Raw genomic sequence first — 24,401 nt, forward strand, 5'->3', positions numbered from 1 at the left:
GCTGAAGGACATTTTTTTGCTCAAGTTTTCTTTATGGCTTCATGAACAATATGAAAAATGTTGATGCAACTTTTATTTCATTTTAAATTTGAGGGATTTTTGATTAAACCGGTTTTAAAAAAAAATCTCATGTTGACTCTCATCAAATGGAATCGAAAGGAAAACCTTTGAGTTTCGATTTGTTTTTAAACAAAGGGAAAATAAAAATTTCAATTTCATTTGATGCAAATATTAATACTTTTATTTATAAAGCACACCCTCAAGCACCTGCAGGGTGCTGGCTTTTAGGGTACAAACAAGGTGAGTAAACAGAAGCAATAAAAATAGAACAGCAGCAGTAATTTTAAAAAAAAAACCTACTGGAAAAAATATACGTTTTTCGGTATTTTTTTAAAAGTGGGGAAAAATGAACAGAACCAGATTTCAGGAGGGAACGAGTTCTATACTGGCAGGGCCTGTCCCTCAACAACTCAATTGCCTAATGCCCATAGGTGTTACGGAGGAACCTCTAAACACATAGTGGTAGGTAAGCGCAAAATCCTGTCAGGTTGAGGCTCCAGGACGAGGTCTCACATTCGGAGCTTAATACAAGCCTCGTTCCAAGCTTTATACATCCAGAAGGCTGAATCTGCCGCATAACAGGCAACCAATGTACAGAATGCAAAAGAACAATCAAACCCGTGAGCAATCATGCTGCTGCATCGTGAACAGGCTGCAATCAGTGGATCAGCTTCCCTAGCAAAGAGGGAATGATTTTTTCCCCTTTAAATCAATTAAAAATAATTGAAATATTTTATTTCAGATCAATTAATCAAAATACGTGGAAAAAATCAGTGGAAATTTTTGAAGGAAATGAAAGTTTTTCCTTTTGTTTGATATTGTTCTCACGAAATCATTCTGCTTTTTCAATCAAGCAGCGGGCACTTCTAACTCAGATTTGGTCAATATACCCAGAGACCCCCAATAACTGTAGGAATTAGATTAAAACATAATGGCATAATGTATGTACTGTAATTTGGATGTGATAGGATCAAAGCAATGGTCTCATCTTCCTAAATGGTGTGGCTGTGGGCACGATTTTCCCTGTCATTTTAGAGTCTTAACTCATCATCTGAGTTTGCTTCTTGACTTCAAAGTAATAGCCTATCTTTCCTCTGTTTTCTCCCTTATTTTTGTCTCAGTTATGTAACAAAATAAGGAACCTAAGTTTCCAAAGAGAGAATGCAGTTTCTGAATGCAGTTTCACAAAAGTTGTAGCTATTTAAACCTTTTCACTCAGCCTGACTGGCTCTACAAAAGATAATATATAAAATAAATAGCCAAGGGCCTGGCACCAGTGTGGTGTGCATTCTAATGTGTACTAAGGTGTTGCACACTAACTGGCCCATGTAGATCCTGCAGCCATGCACTAAACATTCCCTTGTGCAGATTCATGTAGTGTGCACCAGCAGTCCATATAGGCCGGTTACTGCACACGGTGTGCATTAGAATTCACACCCCACTGTTGCATAGGGTGACCAAGTGTCCGGATTTTGAATGGAACACCCGGTCGAAAAGGGACCCTGGTGGTTCCGGTCAGCACCGCCGACCGGGTCATTAAAAGTCCACTGGGCGGTGCTGTGGAGCCATGGCAGGCTAGTCCCTACCTGCCCTGGAGCACCGCACTGCATCCCGGAAGTGGCCAGCAGGTCTGGCTCCTAGGCAGGGGGGTCACGGGGCTCCGCATGCTGCCCTTGCCCCAAGAACTGGCCAATGGGAGATGAGGGGGCGGTGCCTGCGGGTGAGAGCAGTGTGCACCGCGGAGACTCCTGCTACTCCCCCCTGCCTATGACCTGGACCTGCTGGCCGCTTCCGGGGTGCTGTGCGGTGCCCCAGGACAGGCAGGCAGCCTGCCTTAGGCCCCCCAACCCCACCCTGCTGCACTGCTGACCAGGAGCCACCCAAGGTAAGCCCGTGCCCTAACCCTGAGCCCTAACCCCCTGCCCCAACCCTGAGCCCCCCTAAACCCGGATTCCCCCTCCTGCACCCAAAACCTCTCATCCCCATCCCCACCCCAGAGCCTGCACCCCCAGCCCAGAGCCTGTACACTCTCCTGCACCCCAATTCCAAACCCAGAGCCTCCTCCTGCACTTCACAGCCCGCAACCCCAGCCCAGATCCCTCACTCCCCCTGCACATCAACCCCCTGCCCCAGACCAGAACCCCTCCCACATCCTAAACCCCTCATCCCTGGTCCCACCCCAGAGCCCTCACCCCTTCCTGCACCCCAATCATCTGCCTCAACCTGCAGCCCCCTCCCACACTCCAAATCCCTTGGCCCCAGCCTGGAGCCCCCTCCTGCACCCAAAATCTCTCATTTCCAGCCCCACCCCAGAGCCAGCACCCCCAGCCCAGAGCGCTCACCCCTTCCCACACCCCAACTCCCTGCCTCAACCCGCAGGCCTCTCCCACATTCCGAATCCCTCGGCCCCACCCCTCAGCCTGGAACCCTAAACCCCTCATCTCCAGCCCCACCCCAGAGCCCTCACCCTCACCCTCACCCTCTCCTGCACCCCACCCCCCTGCCCCAGCCCAGTTAAAGTGAGTGAGGGTGGGGGAATGTAGTGTCGGGGACAGGGCCTCGGGGGCAGGGGATGGAGCCTCAGGGAAGGGGCAGGGCTAGGGTGTTTGGTTTTGTGCCAGTAGAAAGTTGGCAGTCCTACTGGTGCACATTACTGCACCATGGAGACAAGCCCCAAGAAGCACAAGGGCTTTAAGTGCTGTTTTGAGACTTTTCTTCACTACTTTTCCCTTCCCTCTCTAGCATGTACACTCTCTTACTGTCTCTTGGAAGCTTTGGAGGATACTGGTGGAAATTGTAGTCATTTGTGAATCATTTAAAAATTCTGCATTGAACTTGCATATCTGTCTTTTCCCTGTCTTTCTCTTTGTCTCCAGCACTGTTTGAATTAAGTAAATCACTTAAAGCAAAGTCAAAATATATCAGTCATTTTCTACACAGCATGTCACATTGTCCCAAGCTGTCCAGACACCTTGAGAAATAATAGCACCTGGAAATGGTAAATAAAATATTTTGGTCTCATTGTGCAACATCTAGGCTCCATTGAAATCAATAGGAGTGTTTCTGTTGACTTTGGTGGGGCCAGGTTTTTGCCATTATCTCTCAGCAGTATGAAATATGACCTGCATCATCATTATGAAAGTGCGGATATTGTGATTCAAACATCGCTCTCTGTTCCCTGCATTCTTCCTTCCCCAGTGTTCTTACTTACCCTGTCAACTATTCCATCAACCCCAGCGTCAACCAACACAACTTGACTGTGTTAATATTTCTGCTGGAAAAGTCTTGGGAATGGGTTTTCTTGTGAGATTTTTGGTACTTCTTGCTTTTGGTTAAACACTCCCAAACTTCAGGGAAGTTCTTTACAGGATCTGAACTTCACAGCTACCTCTACCTCTAAAAAAGGCCAAACTAAACTTCTGGAGCTGAACTACCCTGAGCTTTGGGGAAGTTTGGAGCTGAATTCCAGGGTTGGGGGACTAAGTTGCTGAGTGCGCCCATGAAATTGGGAGCCCCTTGCAGGGCTGTGCCTCTAACCATCTTCAGAAATAGTTCTCGTTGGGTTTGATTCTAGAAATATGCTTACTGTTTGTTGTGCATCTAACCCACACCCTTAGATATAAAGTGACCCAGAGGGATAGGCAATGAACTTACAAGATTTGAGTGCACCAAATTGTGCTGAATCATTCATGGCGGTTCTCCTAAGAAGCTGTTTGAAAGTTTGAAAAGCAGAGAATCCCCATGTCTGTTTTGTACTCAGGATGTTAGATTTCAAAACACCATCCTGTGCTTGTTTTTCCATGACACAAACTCCCTTCTGGCCTCACTAATTTCCTGACATGAACTGAGACTCTTATAATGATAATAATTATTAAGTATCAATTCCAGGGAACTAGACTGGAGTGAGCTGAGCAGTTAGGCTTAAGTCACTTGGAAAAAAAAAATACCCCAAACAACCAACCACTTTGCAGGATTAATTCTATTAAGCGTTTTAGGCATACTGCGCTGACCTGTGATTACATGCTAATTAAGCTAAATTGAAGAAGGGGGGTTTTGGGGTGGGGATAGACTGATAAAAGTAAATAATGAGAATGAAAGCAACTGTGCTTTTCAAGGACAACACTGCTGCTATAACAACTCAGAGGAGTGTTGCTAAATATGTGCACCACCGTCTGTCACATTCTGACACTTCTCCAGTAGTTTATAGACAGATCTTTCTCCCATGTTTGATAGGACCAATCTCTTAGGACCACATTCTACCTTCAGTCTCTGTGCAAGACTCCCATTTCTGTTGTGCATGCATATTACGGGCAGTATGTGGCAGTATGTGATTATCGAGATTAGCTTAGCATATTTATTTCATAGAATAATAACAATGGTTAAGGTGGTGTTTGGTTTCTGTTTTGTTTTTAAAATTAATTTTCATTTTTCAAAGGCTTTACAATCTTTCCATTTAAGCAATTTACATGGAAGACCTGATTCTGATCTTACTTACACCAGTGTAAATCAGGAGTAACTCAGGCAAACTGCCTTGGAGCAGGCGATCCCAGGGTCTGTGAGTCTGGGGCATCACTGCAGGTGGACTGCCCCAAAGCCACTGGGGCTGTATTCCCTTTTGTGGAGAACTTCAACATTTTTGTTTACATTCCAAATTGGAACAAAGCCAGATTTTGATATATCAAAATCCACCACAGAATGGAAGTGTTTTTTCCGCCCAACTCTACGTACCAATCTCTATAGGTATGATATGCTGTATTATGCTGCATTACATTATTGCATTACATTTTGCAAAACAAAAAGTTAAATAGCAAAGCAGTAAACAAAGTGTTTGGCATTTAACATGCAGAATTCTTTAGCGTGGATAGTGTCCAGCATGGCTTTTCAACATTACACTGTGTTGTTGTTTTTCTGTTCTAATTAACTTTTTTATGTGTGAGATGAATGCAGATTCTGCAAACAATTATTAAGAATCAACATCAGATTTATCTGAGCAATGTTCATGCTAACAGGAATTTATATGTGGAACTCATACATGGGCATAAGGAAACATCACATAAAAGCAGGACTACATGGTCAACTGCTGTAATTTGTATGCATTCCTTTTAAATAAAAAAACTGTGTTCAACCAATCTCCTCTTTACTGCAGGTCCATAAGGTAGCCCCAGTTGTAGTCAGTTAACCCTTCTTTGATTTTGAAAAAAAAGGAATAAATCAAGCTATAAACAAACCTGCCAGCATATGAAAGGTGTAAACAGGGACAACGTCTTTTAACTTCACTGAAATATATTGAATTAAGAAATGATCAATGTTTCACTAACAAAAGAAGTGTGTGGTGAAGAGGGAATCATCCCTTTAAATAGGGAAAGACCACATGACATAAAGATGCTAGTAAATACAGAAGAATCGGGCCTTGTGTTGAAGGCTGAACATGAACAATTGTGGACACCTAATCTGCACACACAACTACTTGTAAAGTGGGTGCATGCACATGGCCAGTTGGATGCACAATTAGCCCTGTGCACACAATTTACTAGAAGCCAAAGTTTGCACTGAAGAATGTGTTTCTACTACTTATTTAGTGGCACAAGCTCCATATGATATTTTAATAATGAATACAACAAAGTACTACTCCTGGGGGCAAATTCGGAGGTCCTTACTCAGGCCCATATACCTCCATATTTGGAAGTGGAACGTAGCCTATCCATGGGATCTCTGAGAGGACAGGGAGAGGGGATACAGTAGGGAACCTTCAAGTTTCTGTGGATTTTCTGTTATGTAATAGTCATGGGATAGCTGGCATAAATTACCTCAGACGGATTCTGTAGTAAGTAATTTATACTGCATTACCCCCCATGGGTGTTTTGGGGCAGCATGGTTGTGGAAGCTGCTGTAACCAATATAGTGTGTAGCAAGCAGCTTCCACTCTGTAACAGCACCCACTGGAATCAGCAGATACTGATGTTTGTAATGTGACAAGAATATTATTAGCCTTTGGTCACTTTGACCCATGTCAGTGACTGGGGCCAAGAAATAAAATTCTTTCTCTGTAACAAGCACTCTCTTGTGTAGTGGCACAGAAGGTATGGCACAAGAGAGTGCTTGTTACAGAGAAGGAATTTTATTTCTTGGCCCCAGTCACTAACATGGGTCAAAGTGACCAAAGGCTAATAATATTCTTGTCACATTACAAACATCAGCATCTGCTGATTCCAGTGGGTGCTGTTACAAAGTGGAAGCTGCTTGCTACATATTCTTACCCCATATTCTTCATAGAGATATTGTTATGCTATGAATATGTTGTAACTAAGCCCTGGTCTACACTGGGGGCGGGCGGGATCGATCTAAGTTGTGCAACTTCAGCTATGTCAATAACTTAGCTGAAGTCGACGTAGTTAGATCGACTTACTGTGGTGTTTCCACTGCCGTGAGTCGACTCCTGCCACTCCCCCGTCTACTCTACCTGTGCCTCTCGCGGCGCTGGAGTACAGGAGTCGATGGGAGAGCGCTCGGGGGTCAATGTATCGTGTCTAGACTAGACGCAATAAATCGATCCCCGCCGGACTGATCGCTGCCCCGCCGATCTGGCGGGTAATGAAGACATACCCTAAGATATGTTTTACAAGATGGGTCATGTGAGGAATCATTGGAAAGGTTATCATTTACTGAATGTGATTATCCTATTTGTATGCCTGTATCATTTCTGTATCTGAAGTAAGGCATATTGACTATGTACAATTACAAAAGTGTTTTCACCCAGAGAATGCCCACCAGACAAAATGCAATCAGTCTGACTGGTTAATCAATAAACTATTAGGGAGAACAATAGGCCTTTGAAGATGCTAATCTCCCACCTTCCTGAGAAGCTTCCTGGGATGCTGCTTTGACACTGCAGGGTCATGTGAGCATGTGACCTGGTACTGGACACCAGCTTGGCCTGCCGGTATTTTTCCACAAAAAGGGTTAGAGACCAAACTGGGAAACAAAGGATTCCTGCCATATGTAAATCCTATTTAAGGAGTGAGTTACTTTAGGTCAGTTCTTCACTGAATCTCTGTCAAGACATCTGCTAAAATCACCTAAGACTGAACTGGGGAAGAGCTAGACCTAGGCTAGAAGGTGTCTGGCCTGTGAAGGGAATATCTGGAATTCTAAGCTGCAAGCAAAATAAGTTTGTCTTCAAGAATCTCTGCAACCTGCTTACAACAACATTTAGACTGAGAAATTACTACTTGTAGCCAGTTTCCTTAGTGTATTAAGCTTAGTTTGCATGTTGGCTTTATTTGCTCAGTAGTCTACCTTGATACCTTGATATGTTTGCTATCACTCAAAATCTATGCTTCATAGTTAATAAACTTGTTTCATTTTCTAAAACCCAGTTTGTGCAATTCATAACTGGGAGGGGGGTAAAAAGCTGTGCATATCTTCCTCCACATTGAGGCAAGGGGCAATTTTCATGAGCTTACCCTGTACAGATTTCTGTGCAGCGCAAGACAATACTATTTTGGGTTTACACTCCAGAGGGGTTGTGCACTTGAATACTGGGCAATCCCCGAGCTGAGTCTTCCCACACAGAGCTGATCTCAGTGTCTGTGTGTTTTTGCAGTTGAGCATGTCCCCACCTGTCTGTGGGCTAAAGCAGGCTTGAGGGCCTGGCACAGCAGGACAGAGGCAGGGAGCCCAGGCTGGTGGAACGGGCTGGCTCAGTGGGACCCCAGTGCATCAGGTGGCACGCCGGGGTGGGGGTAACCTGTCATACCTTCATAACACATATGGATGCTCCTTTCTTCCAGTGGATTTCCCAAGAACCATAAGGATATTGGAGGATCTATTGTTTTATTGTACAGCATCTCTGGCCTCTTTCACAGGAGTGAAACCACTCTCCCAGTGAAAGAATGAGGTGAGAACGCTATGAGTTTTGTTCACCTACATGGGAATATCCTGGGCAAGGGAAACCTTGGCACTTAGTTTTCACTCATCTAACCTACTTTTGAAGTCACGAGGAATTTGCCTAGATAAGTACTGAGTAAAACTGAGAAAACAGTTCTAAGGCTAGTAGGATTTGGACCATATCATTTAAATACATTTTAAGTATATTCTATGCCACAGTAATTCTAATAATACGATCATGCTTTGAGATTATCTGATGGAAGAGTCAGAAAAAGGCATAGCAATTTACAGCCAGTAACTAATTGATGCTCTTAGAAACTCTTGTTTTCCCTATTTTAAAGGTGGATAAATTGAAGCACAAGAAGGTGAGTTGTCTAAGGTCACATAGCAAGGCAGCAATAGAGCATTCAAGAGAACCCGGAAGTCCTGGTTCCTAGTCCCATACCACACATTTTGCTCTTTGTACAGACTGTACTTTTGTAAAGAGCATTTAACATTTACAGATGGTGAAGTACTTCCTTTCGTGCTTGTTTTCTTTTTTTACCTGCTTCATCTCTTTCTGCCATCTCCTTCGCTCTTTTGTGGCTTCTCAGCCTAAGTGCCCACAGCGAAACACTGTTAGAGATCCAGAAGTAATCCTTCACCACAGTCCTAAAGCTGACCCCAATGACAGCTGCTGAAATTAAATGATCATATGTTCCCAGCATCCTATCATGCTGGCAGTGGTAGGAAACTCCAGTTTATGTTAATAAGGTTTGGAGAGTGGCCAACATATTTTGTGTGTTTTCCAGCTCTAAAGAGTAGTGAAGCTACCTCTGTCTCAGTAAATTGGAACAAAATCAACCCAAACAAACCTATTCCGGAAAAGAAAACTGGAACCCACACAAACTTCTCAGGTTTAGCACTTCCATTGGTAGCTGGAGTTTTGCCTATTTCCAGCTTCTCCTAGCCACGCTATTCCCCTTTCCAAAATAATAATAATAATGGCGGGCAGGGAAGAAGGAACAGTTTCTACAGATAGGCTTCACTCAGCTGGCCCTTGCTTGGAAGTAGGTGCTCTAATACATTTTTTACACTTAAAATAATGTATTATTTAAGACAAAACATCAACTTTCCTCTATAAATGATCAAATTCACCTATTTATTAGCCCACAGTAAAAAGCCATGGTGAACATTATCAGCCTCTCTTGGCGTGCTTCAAAAAGCTCAGTATTAATTGTCATTCCTCCCCAATCCCCATTAGTCCTGGGATGAAAAACAAGCCAGAAATCTGTTGAGAAATGGGCTGAGCCACTGTTGACCTTTGCAACTCTGATTGCTTCAAAGGAGACGCTAATGGAGGTGGAGGAGGCCTTGTGGCACCTTAGAGACTCACAAATTTATTTGAGCATAAGCTTTCGTGAGCTACCTGAATTTCCACTGAATGCATCCAATGAAGTGAGCTGTAGCTCACAAAAGCTTATGCTCAAATAAATTTGTGAGTCTCTAAGGTGCCACAAGTCCTCCTTTTCGCAGATACAGACTAACCCAGCTGCTATTCTGAAGCCGCTAATGGAGGTGTTTCTATGCATCTCTTGCTGAAACATATGACACAAGGCTGGAAGTGAAAGCATCATGGCACACACACAGTGATCACACACAAGTTTTGCAAACCACACACATCTTTGAATATTTCGTACTTGGGAGCCTTTTGTTGATGTTTGCCAGCCCACCAGCAAACAAACACGTTCAAGTGAGTTAGGGGGAAAAATAGGCCTATGATCAGACAGTTCACACTGAGAACTTGGGCTGAGTCCCCCAAATTGATAAACAGCTTATTGAGAGTGTGGTTAAGTGCATAGGTTTAAGTGGTGAGTGTGTAAAGCAAATATAGGCATATAGACTGGTGTGGACTGAAGATGGGGGTGGCTGGAAGGAAGAGAGAAAGAGGGATAAACTAGCTTTTTATTATGAGCAGATGGGCAGAATGTGCGAGCCCAGACAGTAAGTAAAGGCTTGACTCTGACCTTACTTATGGCAGGTTTTACACCAGCATTACTCCTGATTTCAGCTGCGAGAAGCCAGAATAAGGTCCTGGGTGATTTTACGTATTCAGATATTCAACTATTTTGAGCTCAGTGAGAACGAATTTCACCCCCATTATATAGTGCATATTAGTTCTGAAATTATAGTTTGAACTTTAGAAAATACACATGCAGTATAATAATTTACACATAACAATAATGCATGATGTATCTAGTATTCTATGATTGTTATTTGTACTACATCTCCCCTCAGAGGCTTCCAGGACCAGGGCCCCCTTCTGTTAGGTTCTTTACAAAACCACGGCAATTAGTCCACCACAGGCACAACTTACAGATACCTGTGTTGGACTACTGCCTCTAACACGAGGGCCACATATGGTGCTTTTTTGCATAGGCCCTCCCTCCCATGGTGGGTGACTCCATCCTCTTCTACATATTGTGCTGCACCAGACGTAGGCTATACAAGGCTGGATGGAGCCCTTCATGAGTCCTTCTGAAGTGCACAGCTTCTTTACTATTTGTCATCCTGGACCTTATGTTTCTGTGCAACCTAACTTGCTGCCATAGGGTGGGTGACAGTTTTGGCTATAGAATGAAAGTCATTCAGCAAGGTTCTTTTGAGCTTAACATCTAAGCATCTCCCAAGAAGTTTAGATCTTACGACGCAGAGCTGTTAGGGCCAGATTATTCACTCCATTCCATTGTGTATACTCTACTAAAGCTGATTAAGTGGAGTGGGGAATCAGGCCTTCAGATTATTGGGTTTCTTAGGCTGTGGACTTTCTAATAGCACATCTCTCTTCTCTTTCTCAAATTATCCTTAAGTGATATGAATCATTGTTTTCAGGACCAAATGTCAGCCTGACTGAACGTAGTGCTATTTTCGGGCTCTGCTAGCTGTGAGTCTCTACTATAAAATGGATTAGTGGTAACAATAATAGATCTGCACATTGCTGAGACTTCAGCATTTGATTTTCTGCTTTCTGACAAGCCAGGTTTTGAAGAGCTTCTCCATCAGCAGGGGTTGCCATGAGAGACTTCTTTGTGTCTGCTCACACTAAGTAAGAGTATTTCTTACTCTCTCAATATTATTTCTTCGCTTTCTCCCTCTACACAATCAGATTTTTCATTATGTGAACAACTGAGATCTCTGGAGAAGAGATTGCTTAGGCTGGAATGAGATGGGAACAATATTACCTTTGGTAAAGGTATTGCCTCTATCATGGTTCTTAGACATAGTCTTCTAATCGAGTACTTCAGTAACTCAGCCAGAGGTTGTGGGGTCTATTACAGGAGTGGGTGGGTGAGGTTCTGTGGCCTGCAATGTGCAGGAGGTCAGACTGGATTATCGTGATGGTCCCTTCTAGCCTTAAAGTCTATGAGTCTATGCTTCTTAAAAAGAAAATGGAACAGCAGGCTCTTAGTATTTTTCATTATTATTGTGATTAGGTTGCCAGGCCTAAATTTTCAAGTGACGTGCTTTTGGGGTGTCTCATTTTTGTGTGCCATGAGTTTCCTGTAGGGTGCCTAATTTTCAGAAGGTGCTTGCTCAGCCTAACATCCCATTCCTTTTAAGGCATGTTGGGCACTGCAGAACTGAGACATCCAATACATGACTAGTGACACTTGAAAATGTAGGCCCTCTGAATTGGAACAGATAACATGTTCCAGTGAGTTCCCTGAGAAGGAGATTCAGGAGAACATACTACACTGATGCAGATTCACAGCTGGTTTATATTGGCATCTGCCTCTCTGTCGTTTAGACTGCATGCTGCTAGGGGGAGAAACTGTTGTGCATGTGTGTTTGTTTTGTACAATGCCAAAACCATTGTCGGGCACTTACCAAATCCTGTAAATTAATAATAAAGAAGTTTCTGAGTGTAGCTATTCCAATGAGAGAAGGACAAACTCATACAGATAAAATAAGGACTGACCTGAACCTTCGTCCAGACTAAACAAAGCCAAACGGATTTTCCCCCTGACATTTGAAATAGTTTGTTTAGCATTTATGTGGGTTGTTTTCACACGCTGTACTTTTGGATATAGTGACAGTAATAAAAACACTGAGGAAAAGGCAGCACATACAGTATATTCTGCCTGACTAAAGCCAACAAGAAGCACTGGAGATGTCACAAGGATAGCTGATTTTGTAAGAGATTCAACCTGATTTCCAAATCAAAGAGATTCAGACAACATCAAATGTAAACATTTTTTTTTCCAGATTAATAAACCTAATCCTGCAAGGTGTTGAGCACCTTTCAAAGTGCGTTGAAATCACAGGAGTGAAATCTTGGCACTACTGAAGTCAATGAGAGGCCCTTTGAGGAAGTGCTCAGCGTCACAGGATTGGGCCCTCACTCAACAGTTTCCTAAGGGAAATTGGGCATTTCAGTTTCTACCACAGCAGAGTAGGTAGCCTGTTCTTCTACTGCAGGTTTGGCTGATGCTGCAGGATCCCAGGGGGAGCAGGACCTGCTGAAGGAGCCATGTCCAGAATTCTCTTTTATGATTCATTTTTTCCATTATGCTCGAGGCTTCCATCACTGAGCTCTCAGACTTCGGAGCATTGTTTTTCTCATTCGTTCACTCTCTGACTTGTGTGCAAGATATGAAAAACCAAGTAATTCTCCAAGGAAAAGAAGCCCTTGTAAAGGAGCTGCTGAGCTTTTGTGCTAAACTACAAATTTTCTCTCCACAAGTGGTAGAGAAATTTAAATTTCCTGTCAGCTCAAGGATGAAATTGTCAAGGATATTTGTCAGCTCAGTCCTTAGTGGAAGTCTACTATACGGAGCATTCACACTAGCAGTGAAGAGCAAGCCTACCAGGCAAAACTACATTGGGCCAGCAAGTTCACAACCCAGTGGGGCAGTTCACTGCAGACAGAAGAAAGCAATGTAATTTCAAAAGTATGTGCAGCTTATTCACTCTAGCCATTTGGAATTGCCCCCCTTGTAGTGGTGCTATGCCACACAACTGCATTTGCAAGAATAATGCAGAACTTTCAACACAAAAAGGCAAGCTGAAGAGGTGTCAGCTTCCAAAACTGAAGGAGTTGGCAGGATTTAAGTCCCAGAAACAAATCTTCTAGATAATTATTTCCCCTTTTGTTTATTTTGTCTGATTATAGTCAAGAGCCAAGAATATTTCAGTAGCTCCAAAAACTGGAGGCTAACCAGATGTTTCAAAATGGACTTATTCTTTTGTTCAGCCCGCTTAGGAGTGGAAAGAAATATTTTTTCTTCTTTAACCATGCTGATGTTTTGTTTTTATTTTTGCCCTGCTGGCAACTTATAAAGAAATTGATGAAAACTGATATGGGACAAATATGCAAATTGATGAAGGGTCTTTTTTTTCCCCTCTTGAAAAGAGCAAAATTGCTATGCAGAATTTGTAGAAGTTAAAGAACAAAGCAATCAGACTGAAAAACTAAAGGTACTGTTCAATAAGGATAAAATCCCAAACAAGGCTGATGTACTATTTGCATTCCACTTATGCCCTTTGAGGTGGAACTTCACGGTGCTTGGACTTTTCTTGATTTTCTATGCAGGGTGAATGTCACCCAGAGAGCACATCTATACTGAAAAATTACATTGTGTTAGAACACAACCTTGGGGTCTTGTGGTAAGTAACATAATATTAAATACAATGGAACACTTGTGCATAGGTAGAGGCTGGGGTTAACCACAATCAGCTGGCGCTATGTTAAACATGACAGTCTGTCTCACTGAGGAGGACTCAGTTCTAGGTCCTGGCTCTGGTGTTTTGTGCTGCTCAAAGAATCTAGAAAGCTGCCCTAAAGAGGCAGCTGAGGACTCCTCCTGTCACAGAGGAATCCTTGGGTGGCACAAATCTAGCAAAGTTGCTCTATTCTCCAACCCACTCCCCCACCCATTCTTGATGTAGGAGTCAGGGAGGAGGATGCCAGGTGCCCAGTGGAATACATGCCAGAACCTTGGCCACTGCAACCTCTGGATGTGCATGGAGTAATTTAGAGCAGCCTAGAAGCTGTTCTAAGTTACACTAAGGGCTGTTTCAGCCCCCCCCCCCCCCCGCTAGCCCAGAATCAGGGGGAGCAAAAAGATGGGTGAAAGTCACCTTCTTCTCCTTTCCCCAAACTACACCATGTAAACTTTGCACAGCTGAGGGGCCTGGCCTGAAGTGTTTAACATCATGTTAGTTGACCATGACTCCTCACGTCATATTCTAATACCATGTAATTTTCCTAGGTAGGCAAGCCCTAAGTGAGTTCCCTCCTTGATAGGTAATGGATCTGGGCCAAATTATTCACTCGTGCAACTCCACTGAAGCCAATATGGTCATATCAGGCATGAATTTATTCTTGCATGTTAAAGAAATAATACACTGTTTAACCTAGCTACAGTCATCTACTTGTACCCCTCCTTTACATGTTTACCAATTCCTTTTTCTAGGAGCAATTACAAAAATATATAAAAATTAGGGTGCAAGCTCTGTACATCAGCAAAAAATGAACAATTGCAGTTAAAGCAAATGTCCAATCATTTATTTGTCTGGTGACTAATATCATAGAATCTCAGGGTTGGAAGGGACCTCAGGAGATTGTCTAGTCCAACCCCCTGCTCAAAGCAGGACCAATCCCCAATTTTTGCCCTAGATCTCGAAATGGCCCTCTCAAGGATTGAACTCACAACCCTGGGTTTAGCAGGCCAATGCTCAAACCACTGAGCTATCCCTCCCCCCTTCTATCTATGGGTGATAGAATCTGCTGCTGTGGCACCCTCCTCAAAACTGTCAGTAAAGTCCTATCATTCTGATGCAAAAGCATTTTACACTCCCTTTGGGCAGGTCTAAATGACCACGCTTGGTGCACGGCAACAGAGAATCAGGCCCAATACTTCACAAACCATTCAAATCTTTCAAGTGAGTTCTGTGGGCTAGGGCATGGGCATTTCTGGCATTTAGATTATGATATATTGGCCTACTGGAAACATTTCTGTCACTTCAATCCATGAACTTGTTTCAGAGCTATTTGTACTGGAACTGTAGAGCAAACTTTTCAGGACACCATTGATAGGCATTCTAGACATGCTGGATGAACAGGGCAGCTTGCAAGGCAGAATGGATATCAGCACTGAACCACCGCCAGATGAAGAAATAGACAGAGCAATGAAGCAGTTAAAAATGAAAAAGCTGCAGGAATAGACAGTATAATAGCTAATCTGCTAAAAGCCGGCAGGACACGCCTTATGAAGTTTAAAAAAATATATGAAGAGGTATGGGAACAAGAGAAAGTACCAGATGATTGGATAAGGCAATAGTTCTACCAATCCTGAGGAAAGGAGAGCCTATCGATCCGAATAAATATAAGCTTATAGTTGGTACCAGAAAAAATCATGATGAAAGTAATTGTCAACAGATTAAAGCCCGTTTCAGAGCAAGAAGAAGGTGAGGAACAGTGTGGCTTCAGACCAGGCTGAAATTGCATTGCTCAGACATTCACGTTCCAAGAGTTGAAGAAATGACAATGGTGATTCAAGATGTTTGCTCTTTTCATTGGCTTCATGAAGACATTTGATTTGGTATGGAGGGAAGCATTATGGAAAGTAGCAAACTCATATGGAATGCCTGATAGGATAATTGCAAATATACAAGCTGTGTATGAAGTCTCTGAAGGGCTGTAAGAATTGGTGGAAAATTAAGCAACTGGTTCAAGTCAATGTTTGATGTAGGACAAGGGGGCATGGAATCACCATTGCTTTTCATCATGTACTTAAACTGGACATTAAGAATGTTAGACAAGTTGAAGGGATGGTGTAGAGTTAAACTCCTTACTTTATGCAGATTATCACAGTTTCAGAGTAACTGCACCTATATTCCCTACTCCGTGGTCCACATCAGGAATTCCCAGTCAGGTCTCAAGTCTTCAGTCATCACCTATCTCTGGGCAGGGACCTTTTTCCCTCTCCCTTCTGACTGGAGGATTTTAAGGCCGCACAGCTCTTCGCCTTACACAGTGATGTCCCCAGCAAGCCAGTCTGCTGAAAGGCCAGTGCCTGAGCTATGAACCTGCAATTATAACTTACCACACAGCTCTTTCTAAGAAAGCACAGTTATTCTTAAGGTTAAAAACATATAAAAACACTAAAAGTTCCTACCCATGTGCTACAAGCTTACCAAAGTTCACCCATCAGTCTTAGGGCCCTAGTAGGCCAAAGTCTTTCCAACTCTTCTGCAAGGGTTGGGGTGCATTTGATGGAACAGAAAGCAGTCCCTTGAGTAAGTTTAAACCCAGCCTTTTTGATATCAAAAGCCCTTTCTTTGTCTGTTGGTCTCTGGAAAACCCAGTTTGATCCAGTATGCAAGCCTCCCCAGGAGATGGAACCTCTTTGGAAAGGTTTACAACCTAGGTGATTCACCTTAATCACACACTCCCCACACATGCTGTTTTTGGTTCTTGGAGGAGCTGTGACTACCCTGCCCCCTGAATCTCTGGTTCACCATATTACATAAACTTAATACTATATGGTCTCCAAAGATACTAGAGGTTGCAAGATCCATCACCCAGATGGTACTGTACACCTGTCAGACCCTTTTGAATTAATGATGATACTCTTCTCTGCCTTGGAAAATTGGTCTAGTCAACTTGGACTTATAATAAATCCCAAGAAGAAGAAGTGGTTGTATCATAGAAAAGGAACAGTAGATAGAGTATTGAAAAGTAGTCATCCAATAAGAAGTCATCAAACAAGAAGAATCTTATGTGTTCTTAGGAAGCTTGATCAGTGCCGTAGGTTTAATCAAGGCTGAGGTTAAAAGGAGATGTGCTTTAGCCGAAAGCACTGCTCAGAAATTGATGGAGTTATGAACTGATAAAAACATTGCTTAATATCAAAGTGAAAATGTATCAAACCAGGGGGACACTGAAAAAGACAATCAGGTGATAGAATGCCAAAGAAAATATGGCAAGCACAATCAAGGTCAGTCTGACCTAGCAGTCAACCACCTACTAGATGGTGGGACATCATATGCAGGGACAGACCAATGCTGAGCTTACAGGAGCAACAAGCTGTGGACGGGAATGAATGGCAGTGTGGTACTGCTGTGTGTGTGTGTGTGTGTTTGTGCGCGCACAGATGCTCTGGGATGAAAGAGAGGGAGATTGCTAGGCATTGTAGTAATTCTTTTTACTGTTTTTATTTAACACTGGCAATATGTTTGGAGCTGTTCAGCACACAGAAATAAAGATAGTTCCTGCCTCAAAGAGTTTACAGTCTAGAACAGTGGTTCTCAACTAGGGATACATGTACCCCTGGTGGTTCGCAGAGGTCTTCCAGGGGGTACATCAACCCATCTAGATATTTGCCTAGTTTTATCACCGGCTACATAAAAGCACTAGCGTAATCAGTACAAACTAAAATTTCATACAAACAAAATGAGAAAGCAAGCAATTTTTCAGTAATAATGTGCTGTGACACATTTGTATTTTTATGTCTGATTTTGTAAGCAAGTCATTTTTAAGTGAAGTGAAACTTGCGGGTATGCAAGACAAATCAGCCTCCTGAAAGGGGTACAGTAGTCTAGAAAGGTTGAGAACCACTGAATCCATAGCAGACATACTTATAAATCCAGATGAAAGAGGTGAGGGTATCTTTTAAAAAAATTATTACGCAACTTATGACTAAGAAATGTTCTCCAAAAAGCATTACAGCAAATCTTATTCATGGGAGCACTAAAATGTGGTACTGGTGGTCTGAAGCAGGAGAGAAGCTGTCAGGTTTGACATATACACCCAACAGGGGATTAAACCAGCATTGCTCTGACATTACACTGTGAACAAATAACAGTGTTTTTCTTCTAAAATAATTGCATCCTCATAAACTCCGTGGAACCACAGTTTTGAAGTGGGAGACTTAAGTACGACACATAACCCTCAAGCATGAATGAATCTAATCTTACTATCATTTACAGGGAAAAGAATTAAGATTACTGGGGACTTGCTGCATAGATACTGCGCATAGGATGTAGCAGTGTATGCCATGGGTTAACTCAAACTGTCAACTCTGCTCTGGCCTGTTTCTCATTTTGCATGCTCAGCACTTTGACCCATGGCATAATGTAGGTACTCATGACCCTGGGAACATGCTGCCCAAAACTAAAGATGAAATCACTTAATCATATGTACTTGATAACTTTTGACATAGCCATTTCTCACATAATTCTTATTGTGTTCCATTGTTTGCAACCTGGTTGTGACTTTCAAGTGTCACATATGGAGATAAACAGATAAACCGGGGGGAGGGGGTGGGAAGAACCCTATTGCTGTGAGAGAGATTAGTTAACAAGATAATGAAAGTTGTGTAACACTTATAGTTCATAATTCAAACAAGTGAAGATCCAGTTATACTTTGTGTTCTTTTCTCTTTCCAGCAAGGACTTTTCTCCATAATCTTAATCTGTCAACATCTATCCCTGATGCCCACGTGTAGTGCCAGTAAGTAATTTACTTTCTCATATATGTTGATGGATGAAAATTACTCTCCATTATACCACTATACATGTATAGACTTACCAGTGGTTTCACTGGTCATTTAGCATTATATGGGGGTACCTCAGGTCAGACTCTTGCCCCTTTACATTTGTATTTGCAGCTAATGGGATACTCTTGATCTTCAGCAGGTATAAATTGTCAAACCTTCCTTGAGTTCAGTGTTGTTGAGTCCATTTACACCAGCTGAGGATTTGGTCCAATGTTGGGTTATCTCTAGCACTTATGAATACAATTTTTAGAATTTCAAATGACCTTATAAGCAGCCATAGGATATTTAACTTTTCATGTGTAACATCAGATTACCTAAAAATAGACTGAAATGATCAATATTTCTCACTAGTTTCAGTTCTGTTATGTCACTAAGTGTTCTTCGGAAGAACTCAGTTTTACAAAATATGAGCTTGTAACATATTTTTATCATATTGGCTTTTTGCCATAGTAAACAAACTCAATGGAATTAATGTGATTATCGAGAAACATCCAAAATGCATGCTTCAGCAGAATTCAGAAATGTAGTCAGAAAGCAAAGCTTCTGTTGGCTTCCTAGAAATAAACACTAGTTACTGTATATCTCTGAGTGAAAGGGGACTTTTTAAGGGATGGGGGTTGGGTTGAGGTTGGGGGGGGTTGGTTATGAATATCAACGGTCAAAGGAGAAGTATACATTTAAGAAATTTTCTTGTAGTGAATTTAGTGCTTTTGAAAGGTTTACTGGAGGCCATAGTCCTCTGCTTGTTTACAAATAAAGCATCTGCAAGACTCTGCAGTGGCTTGATAGGTCCCATATATCACAGTAAGAATATGCTTCAACCCTTGATCTGTATGGGGTACCACTAGCAATGAGAAGATGGTCCAGTCAGTCCTTGGCCTATTTTCTGAGACTGCCAACCAAGATGCTAATTAAGGAGAGGCAAACCTCCTGGGGTCCAAGTCGTCTGAGTTTGCAAAGCTTTTTTCTCTGTAATTTTAAGCCACATGTTTTTAAGGGGTGATTTAGCTCGATATAAAAAAGAATGTTTCTAGCTAAAGGGAAGCCCGTGGTATGTGATAGGGAGAGCAGAGCGAGGCTGGCTCATGTGCATGAGCTATAGCCACCTTAATGGGGCCTGGTTTTCAGAAAATACTATGAAACCCACTCTCTCAAAATCAGCCCTCTTGAAGACATATCAGTTGGTCACTCAGGAACTGAGACACCCAGAATTCTCAACTGGTGTAAATCAGTATTCAGCAAATGAGGATCTGGCCGAATGCATTTATTGTTTTCAATGGGCTTTTTTCTTGCTGCCCTCTTCTCTGCTCCATTGTTCTTAAACCATTTCCTTCTTCTCACATTACTTTTTTCATTTAATGTTTTTGGTCTCCCTTCCTCCCTTTGGTGCCATCACTCCATTTTTTTGTCTAAGGTAAAGGAATGTAAAGCCAGTAACACATGTGCCATGCCCTTTCATGACATTTGAATAGGCTGGAAATTAGCAAGTACTCTTACCACTAATTCCAGCTGGTACCAGATATAATGGTGATGGATATTCCTTTGTTGGTTGCTTTTTGTTTTGGGATGATTTGCTAGTGAAACGTGAACTGAGATCATCATCTCTAAAGACTAGATTGAGTGACAAGGCTCAAGGTTAAATATTTAGTGTGACTGTTCAGTGATAAGTTATTGCTCATTGTGAATAAAAGATGGCAGTTTCTGGCCCTGCAAGATGGACTATTCTTGCAGTATGTTAGAACCAGGAAATCTAGAAATTTTGCAAGCAAACGTGTGCTCATGAAATTTGGTCAATTGCTAGAGAAGCTTGGATATGCTTCCGATTCACATCCCTATATTTTTGCATCCCTATCTGAATTGAACTTCCTAGCCGTCACTGATTCAGGTATAAATATTTCCAGTGCTAAATGGCTCACCTGTTCCTACCTTCTTAAATTCATTGCAGTCTTAGAACCATTATTTTTTCTTAGCCTGGCTACCACCTCTTGAGCAAAATCTGCTGCACAGATTTGCAAAACTTCTTAAAATTTAAAATATGTATCAGTGGCTGGTTTTGAGACTTTTTAAAATAATTTCCACCAGTAAAAAGAACACATTTAGGTTACCAAGGTATATGAAGAATTTTGTATTCATTCAACCCTAGAATTGTTTCAATTAACCAGATTTTAGTTAATAGTCTCCAGCTACCTGGCTACAGTATGGGACATGATATTCACTTGGAGAAACATATAGCATATTACAAATACATCTAGAGTGGACAGAAGTGTGTCAAACTCCTGTGAAAAGAAGTTACTGAGAAAAAATATACCCATGACGAGTTTGGCAATGTAAACTTCGGAATTCCTTCACATTTCTGTGAAGATGATGGCTGACTCTAAGGTCTAGCTTCCACTCTCAGTTACGGTGGTGTAAATCCAGGGTAATACCACTGAATGTAACTCATTCCGAAATCTGGCTCTCAGTCCATTTGGTTAGAGCAATAGCAACACTGCACAGGCCGGGCCCCATGGAACTTGTATTTTCACTATAGATAAGGCCAGGTAGCCAGATTTGAACATTGCCAAACTTTGTAGGGTCAGGGATTGAAACTGGGAATTTGATTTCGGTTCATCCTTCACAGTCACCAGTCTACTCTCTCACTCATCTACACTGAAAGACCCTGTCACCCACTTGAAGAGAGAGATTTTAACAAGAAAATTTTTTCAACTCCTCTTTGTTCCCATAATGACAGTTATGCTGTGAAATGACTGATGATACTCTCTGTTGTCCTCACTTAAAAATACAATTCATATTTACTGCTGGGAAAATTATATTTTCCTGCACTAACCTGTAGACTGCCACCCCTTCAAATCATTTCTTCTTTTAGAGTTTTTAATTGAACCAAGAAAAGTGGCTAAGGAATGACAATTCTTACTATCCTAAAGCTATAAAATCTCTGAAATATTAATGCTCTCTCACCTTCATGTAAACATCACCAAAGAACTCAGTGTTAAAGTGCCTGGACTAGGACTATATGAACTGAATTCCTGACTTACTGAAAGGTCTTTCTGAGTGCCCCCCAAGTAGCAGCTGGTTGTCTCTGAAAGGCTATGTATGTTCATTTTGGTTTTGACATCTTCTGTCAGTATATGGTTTCAGCACCAGTCGCAAATGTCCATTTAGGGACCTTGTGCTCTTGGGAAGCCTGTGTATTCATGCCAATTCCCAGACTGGTAGTGGGACTGAGGGGAGAACCTGGGGTGACTCACAGCCTAATTTCCACCACTAGCAGTGAGAATGGAAGAGAAGGCAGCTTGAAGCCACGTGTGAGCCCTTCCTTCCTTTGAAGAAAATCAGCTCCGCCATTTTCCAAAGTGACCAATCCTTTCACCTTCACATGGATAAAATATTCCAAGCAATATCAAACCACTAATATTTTACACTGATGGGCACATCGAAAACAGAGGAGTAGCAGTGTTGTCCATAGGCACAGCCCTGGGTGAGAATAAGAGAGACATCGTCTCTTCCTAGCTGTTTCTCTTCCTATTGATAAAGACCAGCAGGAGTGAGAGGTTTTGGAGCCAGGTTGTTCATCCCATAAGAGAGTTCAAGATCCTGTAAAATAATGTGATGTCTGGTTCCATCACATGGGCAATATACTCCACTTAACAGGGACATGCTTCATCTGGATAATTACTATCTGAAAATGTACTTAGTCTGAATGAATGGCAATGACTGCTGTTTAATCAGGCCACTAACTGGCAATGTTTCTTCTTAATGTTGATGCATTCATGTTGTGACAGGCTGACCCCCACCCCGGGGTGCCACCTGATGTACTGGGGTACCACTGAGCCCACCTGTTCCAACAGCCTGGGCTCCCTCAGTCTGTCCTGCTGAGCCAGGCCCTCAAGCCTTCTCCAGCACACACACAAGTAGGGACACACCCAACTGAAGAAAGACAGACACTGAAATCAGCTCTGCATGGGAAGACACAGCTAGGGAATTGCCCAGAACTCAAGTTCACGCCCCCTCTGGAGAGTAAACTGAAAATTGTTTTGTCTTGCACTGCACAGAAAACTATACAGCGTAAGTTCATAAAATTTGCTCCCTCCCTCAGTGTGGAGGAAGATATGCACAGCTTTTTGCCCCCCAGTTATGAATTCCACAAACTGGTTTAGAGAAAACAAAAACAAGTTTATTAACTACAAAAGATAGATTTTTAAGTGATTATAAGGGATAGCAAACAGATCAAAGATTACTAAACAAATAAAACAAACATGCAAACTAAGCTTAATAGATTAAAGAAACTGGTTACAAGTAGTAATTTCTCACCCTAAATGTTGTTTTAGGCATTTCTTTCACAGGCCAGACACCTTTTCCAGCCTGGGCTCAGCTCTCCTCCCCACTTTTGTCTTTGTTTCTTAGATGTTTCCAGCAGTCATCCTGGGTGGGGATTCAGTGAAGAAAGACCTGGATTAACTCACTTCCCTGCCTGAATTACGATTTACATATGGCGGGAATCTTTTGTTTCCCAGTTTGATCCCCACCCTCTATTAGTAGAAAAATTCTAGTAGTCCAAGATGGAGTCCAATACTGGGTGACGTGATCACACGACCCTGCAGTGTCAAAAGCAGCCATGAGTCAAAGGTTGTTTGCAGCATCACAGGAAGGTAGGAGATTAGCATCAAAGTCCTATTGTTCTCCCTAATGCCCCATCCAGGCTGACTGCATTCTGTCTGGTGCACATTCTCCAGGTGTAAACCCATTTGTAATTGGTACATTGTCAATATTCCTAAGTTCAGATACAGAAATGATACATGCATATAAATTGGATAATCATATTTGGCAAATTACAACCTTTCCAGTGATACCTCACATGACCCATCTTGCATAGAACACATCTTAGTTATGCCATATTCATATCATAACAGTATCTCTATGAAGAATATGGGGCGTAGTGTCAGACAGACAATGTCAGGCGATATTTAATTAGTCATTACATTAGAGTGGAACTCTAAGAGGGAAGGGAAGGGAAGATCCTTGGTCCCAACTCTGTCCCATGGTAGACAATGAACACAGAACTGGCCTAACATAGCAGATCAGGATTCCCCTTGCTCAGGGGAAACCCTGGATGATGTAAAGCCAGTATAGCCACATCTGTGCCACTGCACACTGGCCCCTCTAGTGTACAAATGTGCCAGAGCTGGAGGAGATGTGGTCAACACTGCACTCCAGTTGTTCAGGGCCAACAGAATAGCTCATAGCCAGCCATCGCAGTTGGCATGAGTTTACTCTATGACCCCAGAATAGCAGAAAGGTGGCAGAAAACCACTGATGCTTCCTCTATCCCTTTCCTCAGGTATACGGAGTGGAGTTCAGCAGGGTTAAACACTACTAGGTACAGACATTTCTATCTTCCAGCCAACATTTGTGGAGAGTTTCCAGTAGCATGTACAATCATGTAACTTAACACATGCTAAAACACAACTAAAAATTCAAGCATAGGCGTGCTCTTAGAGGCCAATGGTGGCTCTCTGGTACTGTGTTACAGTGTTTTAGATTTTACTGGTTTAGTAGTATCCACTCATGTGTGCGGTGGACTCTTCTCAGCAGTTATGGTGTTCCTTTTGAAGTTTCTCATTAGCTGCGTTTCTTGTGGCTCTCTGTAGTTTGCCTTTGGACAGTTATCACTGTCTGAGTTTCCACTGTACTTGAAGGGCCAGTGTAAATCAGCTTCACTCCATTGATTTCAATGAAGCTACATTGATTTACACCACCACTGGATCTGGCCCTCAAAATACCCAACTCTGTATATGTCACTGAAGTGAAACAGCTACTAGAGTATCAATAATATCCTAATGCACGGTGGAAGTCTGAGCGCAAATGTATGAATTAGCTAAAGATTAACCAGGATGCCAGCTGAGCTTTGATTCA

Source organism: Caretta caretta, chromosome 3 (assembly GCF_965140235.1).
Source record: "Caretta caretta isolate rCarCar2 chromosome 3, rCarCar1.hap1, whole genome shotgun sequence".
Taxonomy (NCBI): domain Eukaryota; kingdom Metazoa; phylum Chordata; order Testudines; family Cheloniidae; genus Caretta; species Caretta caretta.